This window comes from Microcebus murinus, chromosome 13 (assembly GCF_040939455.1).
Source record: "Microcebus murinus isolate Inina chromosome 13, M.murinus_Inina_mat1.0, whole genome shotgun sequence".
Taxonomy (NCBI): Eukaryota; Metazoa; Chordata; class Mammalia; order Primates; family Cheirogaleidae; genus Microcebus; species Microcebus murinus.
Genome location: NC_134116.1, coordinates 25758901 through 25775148, shown reverse-complemented (window position 1 = coordinate 25775148; position 16248 = coordinate 25758901). Strand labels below are relative to the sequence as shown.

The 16248-nt window shown below is 31.6% G+C and overlaps 1 non-coding gene across 1 annotated transcript; it reads left to right on the top strand.

The window, feature by feature from the left end:
• The first annotated feature begins 5061 nt into the window (after positions 1-5061).
• On the top strand, positions 5062-5177 carry LOC142875266 (U5 spliceosomal RNA). The gene has a single exon (XR_012922663.1). It is a non-coding gene; the product is annotated as a U5 spliceosomal RNA (small nuclear RNA).
• Positions 5178-16248: the final 11071 nt, after the last annotated feature.

Here is a 16248-nt window from a genome sequence, read left to right as displayed (position 1 = left end):
GAGAGGGATGCCACAAAGGTGACATGCCCTTCTCAGTGCCTCATGTCATGGGATGCAAAATATCCATATATATTGTTGGTGATACTAACATTGATCACTGGTTAAAGTGGCACTTGCTGAGATTTGCCACTGTAAGCTTATTATATTTCTCCTTATACTTGCTAAATATTTTGGAAAATAAATTTAGAGTCTATGTACATATCTTGTTTCCATTAATCTTTTTCCCACTAATTTTAGCATCCATGAGTTATTCTTGCCTACAGTGATTATTGCTGTAGTGTTCTCATGGTGATTTTCTCTATTTTTCTCATTTCTTATACGTTTGTTAGATGGAAAACTTTTGTAGAGCTGTCCTTTATTCTATTTATTTCTTGATATTAATTGATCAATATATAAAGTCATGGCTATTTATTTTATTTGGGTGGTTTATAACACAATACTACCCTTACTTATTGTGTGACTCAAGTTATCACAACTTTGGCTATTGTAATGTCTTTCAATTTGACATCTGTGATTTTTGATATGATTCCATACTTTGTTATTAATATGTTATTAACTACTTATGTTTGGGCAACACAAGATGCATTAGACTCATCCTATATAACTGCCTCAGTCTTAGAATCAGCCAGTTCTCCAAGAAACTCTGTTATTTTATTGCTACTGGTATCACTATTTTTAGCTTCCCTCAGTGGATAGGTATAGGGAAAATACACATTTCTCTCTCTCTGTCTCTCTCTTTATACCCAGTCATGTATCCGTCTATCTAATCTGTCTATTCACTATCTTCATATCTAATAAAAAAGAGACTGTGAGTTCATATTGAAACACCTGACTATAATCCACCATCTCAGGGCTCTTTCTATACTTCCCATTATTTCTTTTTAAATTCTTTCTTAGACAGTAAAAATATTGGTTCTCATTATATTTATTTATCTCTACTATAAAGATCAATTCTTAATTCCTATCTCACAGTTCTGTGAGAAACAATGTACCAACAAGATTGCAGTGTTTTGTATAACTCATTTTCCCCTTAGCCTTACATTATCCTGTCAAAAGATTGTTTTTCAAAGTTACCAAAGTCACTTAGTCTAGTTCCTTTTCTCCACATCCTCCCTTCTACTCATCGTAACTATGTGCTGAATTTTTATTTCAGGTAAATTCATTTTCCAAAGTCTGTATTCCCCTTCTCCCCCCAAATCCTGGTTGACTTTTATTTTTGTTTTAGCTTTTAACTGACATATAAAAAAGTTTTTGCAGTATATAATTCTATATGTTTTGAGAAATGCAAAGAGTCATATGTCCAATACCATAGTCCCATATAAATTTATGTAACCATCAGCCCAAAATTTCTTACATGTGATAGATAGAATAACCTTTGAAAGATTTCCACATCCAAATTGTCACAAACTGTAAATATGTTATATAAACGTAACAAAAGGGAATTAAAGTTGTAGATGGAATTAAATTTACTACCCAGCAGATTACAAAATATGAAGATTATTTTTTTCATATAAGCATATTATGGGGGTACAAATGTTTAGGTTACATATATTGCTTTTGCCCCACCTGAGTCAGAGCTTCAAGCGTGTCCATCCCCCAGACAGTGCGCACCATACCCTTTAGGTGTGAATACATCCGTCCCATCCTCTCCACTCCCATCTGCCTGACACCCAATGAATGCTATTACTATATATGCACTTAAGTGATGATCAGCTAAAACCAATTTGATGGTGAGTGCATGTGGTGCTTGTTTTTCCATTCTTAGGATACTTCACTTAGTAGAAGGGATTCCAGCTCTATCCAGGATAATACAAGAGGTGCTATGTCACCATTGTTTTTTGTGGCTGAGTAGAACTCTATGGTATACATATATCACATTTTATTAATCAACTCATATATTGATAAGCACTTAGTTTGCTTCCACAACTTTGCAACTGTGAATTGTGCTGCTATAAACATTCTATTTGGAATTATCTGAGCAGATCCAATATAATCACGAAGGAGACAAGAGAGTTCAGAATCAAAGAAGAGATGTGACTATAGAAGAAGGTTCATAGTGATGTAATATTGTTTGCTTTGAAGATGGAGAAAGGGGGCTCTTTCCAAGGAATGTAAGCAGCTCTTAGAAGTTGAAAAAGTCAAGAACCTTCCATAAAAGAATGCAGCCCTGCTGATACCTTGATTTTAGCACAGTCAGACCAATTTTGGACTTCGAACATACAGAATGGTAAAATAATACATTTGTTTTATTTTAAGACACCATTTGTTGTAATCTGTTATAGGAGCATTAGAAAACTAATTTTGTGCTACAGGTGCTATTCCTTTACAGAAAACCCTCATTCACTACTAAATATTCCTAACCATTGATCTGTTTTCCACCCTAAAATTTTACACGTTACAGAATGTCATGTAAGCACAATAGATAATATGCAGCTTTTTAGCTGGCATTTTCACTTAGAAAAATTATTTCAGATTCATCCATATCGTATGAATCAACAGTTTATTACATTTTATTGTTGAGCAGTACTACACAATATGGATACCACAGTTTATTCATGCACTAATTGGAGTATATTCCTATTATTAATGTTTCTGAGAATTATAAATAAAGCTGCTAGAAACAGTCTTGTATAGGATTTAGTGTGAATATAAGTTTTCATTTCTCTTGAATAGATATGCAGGAGTGAAATTTCTGAGTCATATGCTAAGTGAATGTTTAATTTTATAAGAAATTTCCAGTTTTTCAAAATGGTTGTAACATTTAGTGTACCCACCAGCAATGTATGCTAATTTCAAATGCTTCTCATCTTCATCTGCACTTCTTATTGCCAGATTTAATTTTGTGTGCATTTTAATAGATATGTAATGGTAACTCCTTAGCTCATTTTATTTTATATTTGCACTTCTGAGCATATTTCAAATGCTTTGTTTCCATCTGTATTTCTGTTTCAGTATAGTGTCTGTTCAGATATCTTGCCAATGTTTTTATTGTTTTTTTTTTCTTATTCTGCAGGTTGATAGTTCTTTGTATACTTTGATTTGCAAGTATTTTCTCTCAGCTTATGACTTTTAAATTTTTTCTTAACAGCATGTTTTATTTAATTTTAATAAATCTAGTTTTTCAATGTTTCCTTTTATAGGTTGTGCCTTTTATGTTGTATCAAAAAACTCAACAAAACAAAGCGACACCAATTTTTTTCTATATTTTCTTCCAAAAATTTTATATTTCTGCATTGTACACTTAGCCTATTAGCCATTTTCTTTTTATTTTTTTTAAATTTCAGAATATTATAGGGATACAAATGTCTTTTATTTTAATTTATATGAGATAAAAGGTAAATGTCAAGGTTGATTATTTTATATCTGGGATTAATTTACCTATCATTATTTTCTGAAAGTGTATCCTTTCTTTATTGAGTTGCTTTTGCACCCTTATAAAATGTTAGTTATCTACATTATTTTGGTTTACTTCTGTGTGTTTTGTACTCTTGCATCAATCTACAAATCTTTTTGGCCAATGCCACATTTTCTTCATTACTGTATACCTTTATTGTATATGTAATTGAAAAATTTGTGTACTTCAGTTTTTCCTTTATTTTTAAAATTGTTTTGACTATTCTGGTTGGTTTGCATTTGTGTGTGATTTTAGATCAATATATCAATCTCTGTAAAGTGACTGCTTGAGTAAACTGCAATCATAGCTATTGCAATGAGTCTATAAATCAAATTGGACAGAATTTTTATCTCACCAACATTAGTTTTGCAATCTATAAACATATCTCTCCATTAATTCCATTCTTTTTTTCATTTGTTTTCTGTCAAGAGAGTTTTTTAGTTTCTAGCATATATACTTTGCATACATCTGTTGAATTTATGCTTAAGTGTGTCAATGTTGGTGCCATTTTAAATAGTCATTTAAAAAAATAGTATTCAAATCTTTATTACTAGTAAATGGAAACAATTGATGAAATGAAAATGGCTGAATAGGAAGTTCCAGACCCTCCTTCCTCCAATGGACACACCAACTCAACAACAATACACAGAATAATTCCATTTGTGAGAAACCCAAAAGCCATTTAAGAGTTTCCTGCATTGAGGCTAGTGTGAAACAAGCCTCATCAAAGTTAATAGGAAAACCTGTGACATCCTCCCACCACTGTCCTTCCCTGTGACACAGTGCTACATGTTCTGAAGAAAATTCTAAGCTCCTGACTTCTCTTAGTACAATCCAGAAGACTGGAGTGTGCATTCAATATTTTAATTTTGAGGAAGGGGCTACCCAAGGGACTGGATTCTGTCTCACCTGACAAGAGTACGGATGGGAACTTGCACACTCTACCTGCCTGTGAGCCAATAAAAAAAAAAAAAAAAAAGAGCTGGATGTCATGCTGGTATTCCAGAGGACACAGGCTATAGCAAATGGAAGATGATATAGTATGTATATATATATATATATATATATATATATATATATATATATATATATATATAAAGCTCCCAGAGAGGAAAGAAAAGAGTAGAACCTGTGTCCATTGTTCTGGAGCTTGGTGGCTGCTTAACCCTACTTGGGATGCTGATGGGAATCTGGCATATTCTAAATTCCTGGGATCCACTGAAAATGAAAAAGAATTGTGTGGCATACTGCTGCTTAAGAGGATCCATAGTAAAACAGACAGACACCAGAGTGAGCTTCTAAAAAATATAAAATAAGATAAACAAGTTCTTCTAATTAGAAATCTACATGTGCAAGTCCAGAGAAGATAAATCTGCAGAAAAGAGAGGCCCACAGAATCCCTAGCTGGGCTGATTGGTGAAGGTCTTTTATTGTAAAAAGCAGGTCTATAAAGATAGAAAGATTGGATTTTTTTTTTCAAATGTATAGATATGAATACAAAGTTAGAAAGGATGCAAAGAAATAGAGGAAAATGACTCGATGGGGGAAAAATATTCAAAAACTGACTCTAAAGGAAAAGAGGTAATAAACTATCTGACAAAGAATTCAAAATAAACATAATGAAGATGCACAGTGAGCTCAGAAAAATGATGCATAAACAAAACGAGATGCTCTGGTTTCTCCTCAGATTATATCAATCTTTTGCCTTTTACTAAAGATTCCTGTGGAGAGGAAAAATTCTGAGTTTTAATACAATTTTTTGAGGCCTTACATCAGCAGCGCTATTGAGGAAAAAAAAGAGAGAAAATTTCAAGAGAAAAAATATATAAAAAAAGAAATATTGAAGCTGAACAATGTTATGATTGAACTGAAAAAAATTCCATATAAAGATTCAACAGCAGACTTGATCAAACAGAGGAAATAATTAGTAAATTCAAAGACAAGTCATTTGAAATTATCCAGTCAAAAGAAGAGAGAGAGAGAGAGAGAGAGAGAGAGAGAGAGAGAGAGAGAGAGAGAGAGAGAGAGAACTCTTGAATAACCAATGGGTCAAAGAAAAAATCAAAAGGGAAATTAGAAAATATCTTAAACCAAGTAAAAATAAAACACAATATACCAAAACTTATGGAATGCAATGAAAGCATATGTAAGAGAGAAGTTTATAGCAATAATCCTGTGCATCAAAAAGAAGAAATATCTCAAATAAACAATCTAACTCTACAACCCAAGGAACTAGAAAAAGAACAATCTAACCCCAAAGTTAGCAGATAGAAGTAAATAATAAAGATAAGAGCAGAAATAAATGAAATAAAAAGTAGAATTAACAATAGAAAAAAAAAAAACCCACAGCTCGGATTTAGTAGCATTGGAGGATACAAATTGGAGGATACAAAATCAACATATCAAAATCAGTTGTGTTTCTATATGCTAACAACAATCAACCTGAAAAAGAACTTAAGAGAACAATCACATTCACAATAGCATAAAAAATTAAAATATTTAGAAATAAACTTAAGGAGGCAAAAATATGAACATACAAATAATTATAAAACATTAATGAGATAAATTACAGAAGACACTAATAAATAGAAAGAAAATTCATTGTTATGATTTGAAAACTTAATATTGCTAAAATGTTTATGCTACCTAAAATAATCTGCAGATTTAATATAATCATTATCAAAAGGAGTGAATGTGGAGATACTGGAAAGCTTCTGCACTGGTGGTGGGAATGTAAAATGATGCGGCTGCTATGGAGAACAGTATGGAAGTTTCTAGAAAAATTAAAAATAAAACTCACAAATGATCAAGAAATTCACTTCTAGATATTCACCAAAAGAATCAAGGTGGGATTGTGGAGAGATATTCGCACTCCAGTGTTATTTGCAGCCTTAATCACACAATATCCAAGAGGTAGAAACAACCTAGTGTCCATTGACAAGAGGAATGGATAAAGAAAATGTGGTAAATGCACACAACAGAATATTATTTGGTCATAAAAAGTAGGAACTCATATAAAATGTTGCAATGTGAATGAACCTTAAAGACATTATGTTCAATGCAATAAGCCAGTCATGAAAGCACAAATACTGCATGACTCCACTTATGCAAGATATGCAAATACTCAAATTCATAAAAAAAGCAAGTAGGAAGTTGGTAGAGTGCGAAGTCAGGAATTGATGCTGAATATCTATAACATTTTAGTAATGTGAGATAAAAAAGGTCTAGAGATCTGCTGTTCAACTTTGTGCTTATAGTTAGCAATACTATACTGTGCTATGCAATTAAATATTTATTGAGAAGATGGATCTCATGAAATGTGATTTTTACCACTATAAAAGAGTATAATTGATATAATTCATATTTCTATGTTGATTTTATCTCCAGTGATGTTTCTAAAACTCTCATATTAGTTCTTGTATCATTTCAATTGAACTTTTTAAGTAATTTTATATACATAATTATGCCAGCATCAAATAAAAATAATTTTATCTTATCCATTCTGTATTCCATCTCTTTCTTATGCACTAGCTAGGAGTTCAAATATGGTGGATTGGTAAGAAGGGATACTTTTGCCTTTATTCAAATGAGAGGGGCAACACACTCAGTCTTTCACCATTAAATATAATACTAATCTATGATTTCTTGTAGAGGCCCTTTATGGAGTGAAGTTCATTTCTCTCTCGTTTAGTGAGAGTTTTTATCATTACGAACATTAAATTTTCTAAAATGCTTTTTCTTTGCATTGCTGAGATAATTAAAGGTTTTTTTTCTAATTTATACTCTTATGATGAAATACATTAATCAATTTCTAGATGTTGACACACAATCTTCCATTCCTGTGGTAAAATTCCACTTGGTCTTCATCTCTGTATATGTTGTTGGAGTCAATTTGCTAATAGTTTGTTAAGGTTTTTTTACACCTAAATTCACCAGTAATATTGATCTGTGGTTTTCTTTGCCTTTAATCTCTTTGCCTGTTTTTGATATTATAGTAAATGATTTGGGAAGTATTTCCTTCACTTCTATTTTCTGGAAGTAACTGTGTAGAATTGGTATATTTTTTTTTTCTTTATATTCACTAGTAAAATCTTCTGGGGCCAGGATTTACTTTTTTTGAATAGTTTATAACAAAAAATTCAATTTCTTTAATGAGTCTAGTGTTGTCCAGGTTATCAACTTTGTGAGATTATGTCTTTTTAAAAACCTATTGATTTTATCTAAGTTTTTGAATTTATGGTCATAGAGCCATTTTTATTATTCCCTTATTACTCTTTTCACGTCCAATAGACTATAGTGCTGTTCCTTCTTTTGTATCTGATATTGGCAAAGTATTTTCTCTCTCTTTTATTTTATTTTTTTTTCTTGGTCAGTCTGTCTCAAGATTTGTCAGTTTTATTGATTCTTCAAATAACTGAATTAACTTTTGAGTTCCTTGATTTTTCTGTACTATTTTTCTATTTTCAGTTTCATTGATTTTTACTTTGGTCTTTAGTATTGTATTTTTTTTATCTGTTTGGGTTTAGTTTCTCCTCTTTCTACTTTCTTAAGGTATAAACCTAGATTTCTAAATTGGGATCTCTCTTCTAATATGAACTATGGAATTCTTTCTAAATACTGTTTTACCTGCATCTTACAATTTTTGAAATACTACCTTAAGATTTCAAAATATATTTTAATTTTCTTGAAACTTCATTTTTTGTCTATGATAATTGTATAACTTATATGTATTTTTTGATGTCTACTTTAATTATATTATTGTTTCAGAATATAGTTTCTATGATTTCTAGTCTCTAAAATTAGTTACGATTTATTTTGTCTTTGAATATTGTCTTTTTGAATGTTTCATGTGAACTTAAAAATAATGTGGATTTTGTTGATCTAGAATAGAATGCTCTAATTTTTAAATTTTTTATTTTTAATTATTTAATATAATTGTTATTTTAAAGGCCATCAGTTTCCTTGATATCTAGAGTCATTCTATTTAGAGTTCTTCAGTAATTTTGAATAATCTGAGAGTTCTTCAATAATTTTCTATAATAATGATACATATGAAAAATGTTTGTATAATATTCCTTATTTAAATGTGTTTAGTCTGTAAAGACAGAAATATTATCTGCATTAGTGTACTTCTAGGGAGTTGATGTGACAATCATTCCTTTGGCTATGCAACAAGGAGAATCTTGACTTCTTAAAAAAAGTCTTCACAAATCTAATCACCATATTTACAAGATGAAATCTGCTACCTTGTGTCTATATCAACCAGAGGTGTCTGACACAAACTCTTTTTTCATGTCTGTGACAAAATAAACATAATATATATATTTTAAGTTGTTTTAAATTCCATTTTTGAAAAATCAAAGAGTTCTGAATTGCTTTATGATCATCTTAACCAAAAGATGTGTATTATTTGTTTGATTTTTTAAAAATCATGCTTTGTGAAGCATTTTTAAAGCAATGCTAAGTTTTTCACAAAAGAATTTAATTACTGTTATAGATAGACTGGGTCCCTTAAATATACCCAATATCAATGACACCGTAAAAATAATCTAGCTTTTAACATTAAGGATTATTCTTGCTAGTGTTATTATTTGGAGGCTTCCAAAGTTAAAGTGATGAGGCTTATTTCGTGTTTTTCAGTTAGGTGATGGAATTAAAAAACTGCATTTTAGATGTTTCATTCATGGCCTTTATCTTTTGCCTATGTGTAAGGATTGTTTAGTTAATAAAAATTAATCACTTGTTCAAGAGCCTGGTTAGATTTTTAAATATTTTGAGATAATGCCAACTTATTTGCTTACCACTATTGCTACCCACCAACCAGATTTGTTTTACCTGATGTTCTGAAAAGAGCCAATACATTGAAACTGCAGGAGATGCAGCAGAGAAAGAGTTTAATAATCACTGGACGGCTGAAGTGGGGAAGGTGAGGGGGAATTCCTCAAATTTGTCTTCCCTAAGAGTTCTGGGCTTGGTTTTTTTAAAGAACATTTCACAGGCAGGGGACTAGAGAATCAGCACTACTGATTGGTTAGGTCGGGTATGAAATCATAGGGTTGTAGAGACTGCATTCTTACACTGAGTCAATTCCTTGGCGGGTGTCATAGGAATGATTGAGTCAGTTCCACAGTATGGGTCACTGGTCAAGTTGGCATCAGTGGGCCCACTGGAATGCTAAGTCTGGAAAATATCTAAATAAACAGTCTTGGTCTCCCGATAGAAGACTATAGAAGTCTATAAAAGCAATTAAGGAAAATTATAAATCCTGTGACCATCAGTTATGCGACTCCTAAGCAGTAAGCCGTTATAGAGAAGCAGGCTATAGCTCAATCACTGGTTAATTCTTAACTAAAGTTATACCTTCTACCTTGTAAAACTTACACCTCTATCAAAGCTTTAACCTCCCCATTTCAATTGACTTTATAAGCACGGTTTCACTGTCATATCCATTGGTTCAAGTCCAAGTGTTTGTTCTTTTATTGCCTTAGCTCTTCAGGAAGGTCTACTTTTATTATAATTTACCTCAGATAAGGTTTTATCTTCAATTCTCAAACTTCAATGCCAAATTCTGAATGATCTTTTACTGGAACCGAATCAGATATGAGAGTTAGTATTGAATATATTAGCTCATTTTAAGTAGATGTTAAACATTGCAGAATATGATGTTACTTTTGCCTTAAATTCCAAAGATTACTTGAGTTTCTACCATAGCAAGTTCTTGCAAAAAGCTGGTTTAACTTAATTTAAATGTTCATTGACTTCCATATACTATATACTATAGGGGTTTTGTTTGTTTGTTTGTTTGTTTGTTTGTTTTAGTTCTCTTGGTTGTTAATGCTGTGATGATGGTCTTCACATGCCTGTTTCTCCATATTCATAGGTAAGAAAAGACACCTTTCTAAACAGAGAGTCTTCATTATAATTCGTGTTGTGGGGAAAGTGAACTGTATCTTTGCAAATAAAAAAATTTAGTGAAAAAGGTCTTTTATATTAGCATCCAATTTTAAAGTTTATCTTTGAGCCAAACTATAAAATGTATGCTGTTATTCATTTAGCTACAAGCTTGTTATGTCCCTCCCAATTCTTCTACTTGTTAAATAAATTTAACAAATCAAAAGTATAATATTAATAGGTTTAATGCATACTCACATAAATGAATAACCAATGAATTGAATAAGGAGAAGCTGTGACAAATTGAATTATGTTAAAATATCCTAAAATATAGGCTAAACTTTAAATGACTAGAGAAATTATATTCACAGAATAAAATGTATATATTATAACCTCTTTAGATATAAAAGCAGCAAAAATACATATGGGACAGGAATGAGAAGAAATATGAGAATGCTGATATCTCCCATCTTTCTTAGTAAATATTAAAAACTTTATACTCTCTAAATGAGATTCACATACAAACATATTGGTAATTGCAACATTCTAATGCTTGTTTTAAAAGTTTTTCTCAAAGTCTAAAGACCAATTTAGGTATTAATACCTGTTATAGTACAATTCCTTCATTTTCACTTCAATTTTTTTTCATTTCCTTTAAAAATTAATGCAGTTATTGTGTTAAAGGTACATGACTTGCATTCTGTTCTTATAAATTATTTGTCTGTCTGTCTTTCTATAGCCTTTCTTTTAGATTAGTGTTTAATAATTTAATGTACTGCAGTATGTAATGGAGGGTAAGGAAATCAAATTTTCCCTGTGAGGGTAAAACTCATAGATCTACAAATAATGGATCAGCAAGACTCACAATATCCCCAGGCCAGAGAGATCCAATTGCATTTAGAGACAAAGAGGCAATTATTGACAGTACCATGCATGAGATCCCTAGAGAAGAAGACCCCTTCCTAATAGAGAGGAAACCATAGAGGGATGTAGGTCAACAGACCAGTCGCTAATATTGGAGTTATTCTAAGCCTTCCTTCACTTTAAGGAGAGGGCTACTTTAGCTGTGTGCTTCCATTTTCCCTTTATGTATTCTCTTCCCTCTTTCTACACCACTGGTTTGACTCTCTGTAATTTGCTCCTAGGAAGTACAAAAAAAATGGCAAAAATAACATCTTAACTTTGTCTTGCATATTGTTGTGCTGCAAACTCTATGTGATAGGAAAACAGGGATTTTATACCCCAATGACTTAAATGTGTTCAGTTTTTAGACACAGGCCCTCTCATCTCAACCTACACTTAATTGGATGTGGATTTGAGTATATAGGTAGCTGTTCCCAGAGATAATTTGGAGATGTAAATGTTGATGTGCTCAAAATTAATCATGTTCCTAAGACCAAAAATGTTGTTTTTTTTTTTTAAACTATTTCAAGTTTGTTTTACAAGCATTTCTTTTACGAAAAAGAAATCAGTCCCTTTTTTGAAAGGATACTGAATTGGTTTATGTCTGGACCTACATAGTTAAAATGGAAATAAGTTTTAGTTCAAGCTTTTATCTATTACTCCTACCCCCTGCCTATATATAGTCATCTCCTTCATCAGCAGTTTTGTTTTCCAAGGTTTTGGTTATCCTAAGTCAATAGGAGTCCAAATATAGTAAACGGAAAATTTCAAAAATAAACACTTTGTAAGTTTTAAATTGCATGACCTTCTGAGTAATGTGATGAAATCTTGTGCTGTCTCACTCAGTCCCACATGGGCTGTGAATCATCCTTTGTCAAGTGCATCCACACTGTAGACATTACCCACCCCTTAGTCATTTACTTACTAGCCCTCTTAGTTCTCAGAGGGACTATCCCAATGTCACTGAGTTTATGTTTAAGTAACTCTTATTTTACTTAATAATGGCTCCAAAGTGCAAGAGTAGTGATACTAGCAATTTGTATATGCCAAAGAAAAGCCATAAAGTGCTTCCTTTAAGTGAAAAGGGGAAAGTTCTTGACTTAATAAGGAAAGAAAAAAATTGTATGCCATAGTTTCTAAAATCAATGGTAAGAACAAATCTACTTGTGAAATTGTGAAGAAGGGAAAATAAATTTGTGTTAGTTTGCTTTCACACTTCAAACTGCAAAAGTTATAACCACAGTGTGTGATAGGTGCTAAGTTAAAATGGAAAAGCCATTAGATTTCTAAGTAGAAGACATGAATAAAAACTTATTCTGACTGATAGCAATTGGTTTGAGTACTATCCATGGTTTCAGGCATCCACTGGGAGTCTTGGAATATATACTCCAAAGACAAGGAAAAACTACCGTACATTATGCCACTAATTACTGCCTCATAACAAACTTTGATTTATAAAAAACACATTGAACAATTCTTAAATGCAATTAAACAGTTTAATGTGTAAAGCAAAATTCTAAAATATAAATCAACTTCATATTTCCTGAATTCTGGAAAGAAAAGTCATAATTACATGTGCATATATCAGATTATTTCCAGTCTATCGTTGAAAATTATTGCCTTAAGAGCTGTAAAATGATTTTTTAAATGCTCATGATATTCAGTAAAATATTGATATCCTATTATGAGGGAAATCATGTTTTAACATGAGGTATGAATGTACTTGTAATAGTTGTGGCTTATTAATTATTAAAAGTTTTAATATAATATATGAAAAAACTTAGTGAATTATTTTTCAATATTACAAGTCATTTAAAAATCTGTGGCTATAATATTAATACATTTTTGTATCCAGGTCATTAAATTACTTCTCTAAATTTTGCTGATGCTCAAGGCATAGATTTAAATGAACCAATGTCTAAAACAAAAAAAGAGAAGGTGTTCATTGGTCATATTAAAGAAATGTTGGGATATCCTTTATATAAAATATCCTAAAATTAATGTAGAGCTCATTCTGCTCTTAGAAAGAAAGGCAAATTCTGGCCTAGAACTTTAAAATCCCTGTGCTGTAATACCTGACACTACATTGCATAAGTAAAATGCAATTGCACTGATGTATTTAGAAATACAAACATAATAACACTTTTATACATAAAAATGAGAAATATTTCTTACATTAAATGCATAATTTTTGGTAATTATAAGGTATCAGGAAACACTGAAATATATAGTAATCAATCTTTTACGAAAATTTTTCTGCATTAAGAAGCAATTTAAATGTAATTTATTTTTACATTTTCCCACTAACGTTCTTTATTTAAAATTTTTTTTTATTATTTTAGTGTATTATGGGGGTATAAGTGTTAAGGTTACATATATTGCCCATGCCCCCCTCCCCCCTCGAGTAAGAACTTCAAGCGTGTCTATCTCTCAAATGTTGCACATCTTACTCGTTGTGTTTGTATATACCCATCCCCTCCCCTCCCTCCCACCCTCCCGACACCTGATAAATGTTACTCCTATATATCCACACAGGTGATGTTCTGTTAATACCAATTTGCTGGTGAGTACATGTGGTGCTTATTTTTCCATTCTTGAGATACTTTACTTAGTAGAATGGGTTCCAGCTCTATCCAGGAATATATAAGAAGTGCTATATCACCATTGTTTCTTAAAGCTGAGTAGTACTCCATAGTATACATATACCACATTTTATTAATCCACTTATGAATTGATGGGCACTCGGGGTGTTTCCACAGCTTTGCAATTGTGAACTGTGCTGCTATAAACATTCGAGTACAGGTATTCCATTTGTAGAGTATCATTTGATCTTTTGGGTAGATGCCCAGTAGTGGAATTGCTGGATCAAATGGTAGATCTACTTGTATCACTTTGAGGTATCTCCATATTGCTTTCCACAGAGGTTGAACTAGTTTGCAGTCCCACCAGCAGTGCAGGAGTGTTCCTCTCTCTCCGCATCCACGCCAACATTTGTTGTTTTGGGACTTTTTGATAAAGGCCATTCTCACTGGAGTTAAGTGATATCTATTTTAAATGACTTTAGTAAAGATGATGGTTTCTTTTTTTTTTCTCTTAGAAAACATATAAATATTTCAGGAAGAATGTGAAATAGAAATCCAATCTTTACTATTAATTAAAGTAGGGAATACCTGAGATTGAATGACTGTTTAAGAGAACATGTTGTCAATTTGGTGGGGGGAGGAATTATATGATGTATAAGATTTCTCTCACAAATGACACCAAATGCTACAGAGCATAAATAAATATCACCAAAAGCAGTGTATGTGACAGGATATGTGACACATTTTGAGAAAAAAAAAAAAAAGCAACAATTTCTTTTTTAGCATATAAAAAGGAGTAGAGATGCTGGCTGTAGGAGTTATTCTACTCCTGTTTTGGCACAGTTTTCAGTATTGTGGAAGGTGATTTGGTACAATGCATATTTTTTGGCAACGATCTGTCAATTAAGGAAAGTGGGGGGTTTGTTTATCTAGGCATATATCACTATATTTTGGTGTTAATCCCAGAGGTCTGTAAAAATTTACTGCTAAATTAATTCAGTAACATACAAAACTCTGTACAAATGATTCTTGCTAGTAGAGATCACAATTTGAACCTCTATGTTTATGGCACAAACATGTTCCAAAAATTGGTAGAAATTAAATGAACATAATTTCAGAATGAATAGTGATTAAAAACACAGTACAGGGGCTATACAATAAGACTATAAGAAAAATGAGAAAAGAAAAGTAGAATAATAGAAGGAAATAAAAGAACATCAATCACCAGGAAAATTTTATTGCCGAGCTAATTAAGTTATGACTAAATATATTGCTATAAATTAATAAAATAAAACTTCAACAGTATGTTTTAAAAACTCAAAGACCGTAATAAGAAATCAAAAAGTAAGGAAATATGAAGTGACAGAATACACAAAAGAGATTGGAACAAATAAACTAGCTCAAAGAAAGACAAACTTTAGTGCCTGGCATGGTGGCTCATGCCTATAATCCTAGCACTCAGAGAGGCCAAGAAGGGATGATTACTTGAGTTCATGAGTTCGAGACCAGCCTGAGCAAGAGCAAAACACCATCTCTAGTTTCTAAATAAAATAGAAAAATAAGCTGGACGTTGTGGTGCATGTCTGTAGTCCCAGCTATGGTGATGCCACTACACTCAACCCAGGGTGACAGAGCAAGACTCTGGCTCAAATAAATAAATAAAGGCAAAATTTAAAGCAACATTGATACAATTACACAACTCTCCTAAAATTTAGGTAATTTAATTAGAGGAGAGGTTTGGCAGAATTAAAAAAATAAGCAAATCAATATTAGCTTGTATATGATAGCTATGAAAAATAAGTGAATATGATTGAATAAGAATAAGAATATGATTGTTATTTCTGAATAAGGGTTGTGAAATAATGGATCACCAAAAATTATATTAAGAAGCTACTCCAGAATTCAGAATCTAACTATAAAGGATACTTTAATGCAATAATTCAAATAATATATAGCATCCTATGAGGAGAGGAAACTGCACAGAGGAAGCACAATGGAGAATTTTTGAACTTCATATATAAGAACTTCTATTAGCCAGGTAAAAAATACAGACATCTATAAGGGAGAAAAAAAAAGTGAGGCTATATATGGAATTTTTATCAGCAAAATCCATGTATCAGTGTTGCTAGAGAAATACATTCAAAGTTTTTAATTAAAGAAAGTATGACATAAGAATTTTGAATAAAGGTAATAACCTATTTAAACAGAAGTAAATACAATGAGTTTAATTTCCAAGAATTATTCTTAAAAAAATAAAACTTTATGCCACCAATGAATCAGAAAGGCTTATCAAATTTTGGCATAAAATTTTTTATTTGTTTGACAATGTGACTAGTACTAAACATATCAAAAATTTTGATTTCACAATTTAGAACACAAATAATTAAATTAAATGCTTTTATAATGATAAAGACCTTAATATCTGTTGAATACTTAATATCATATACATGTACCAAGTAGCATCAATGAAAAATGAAA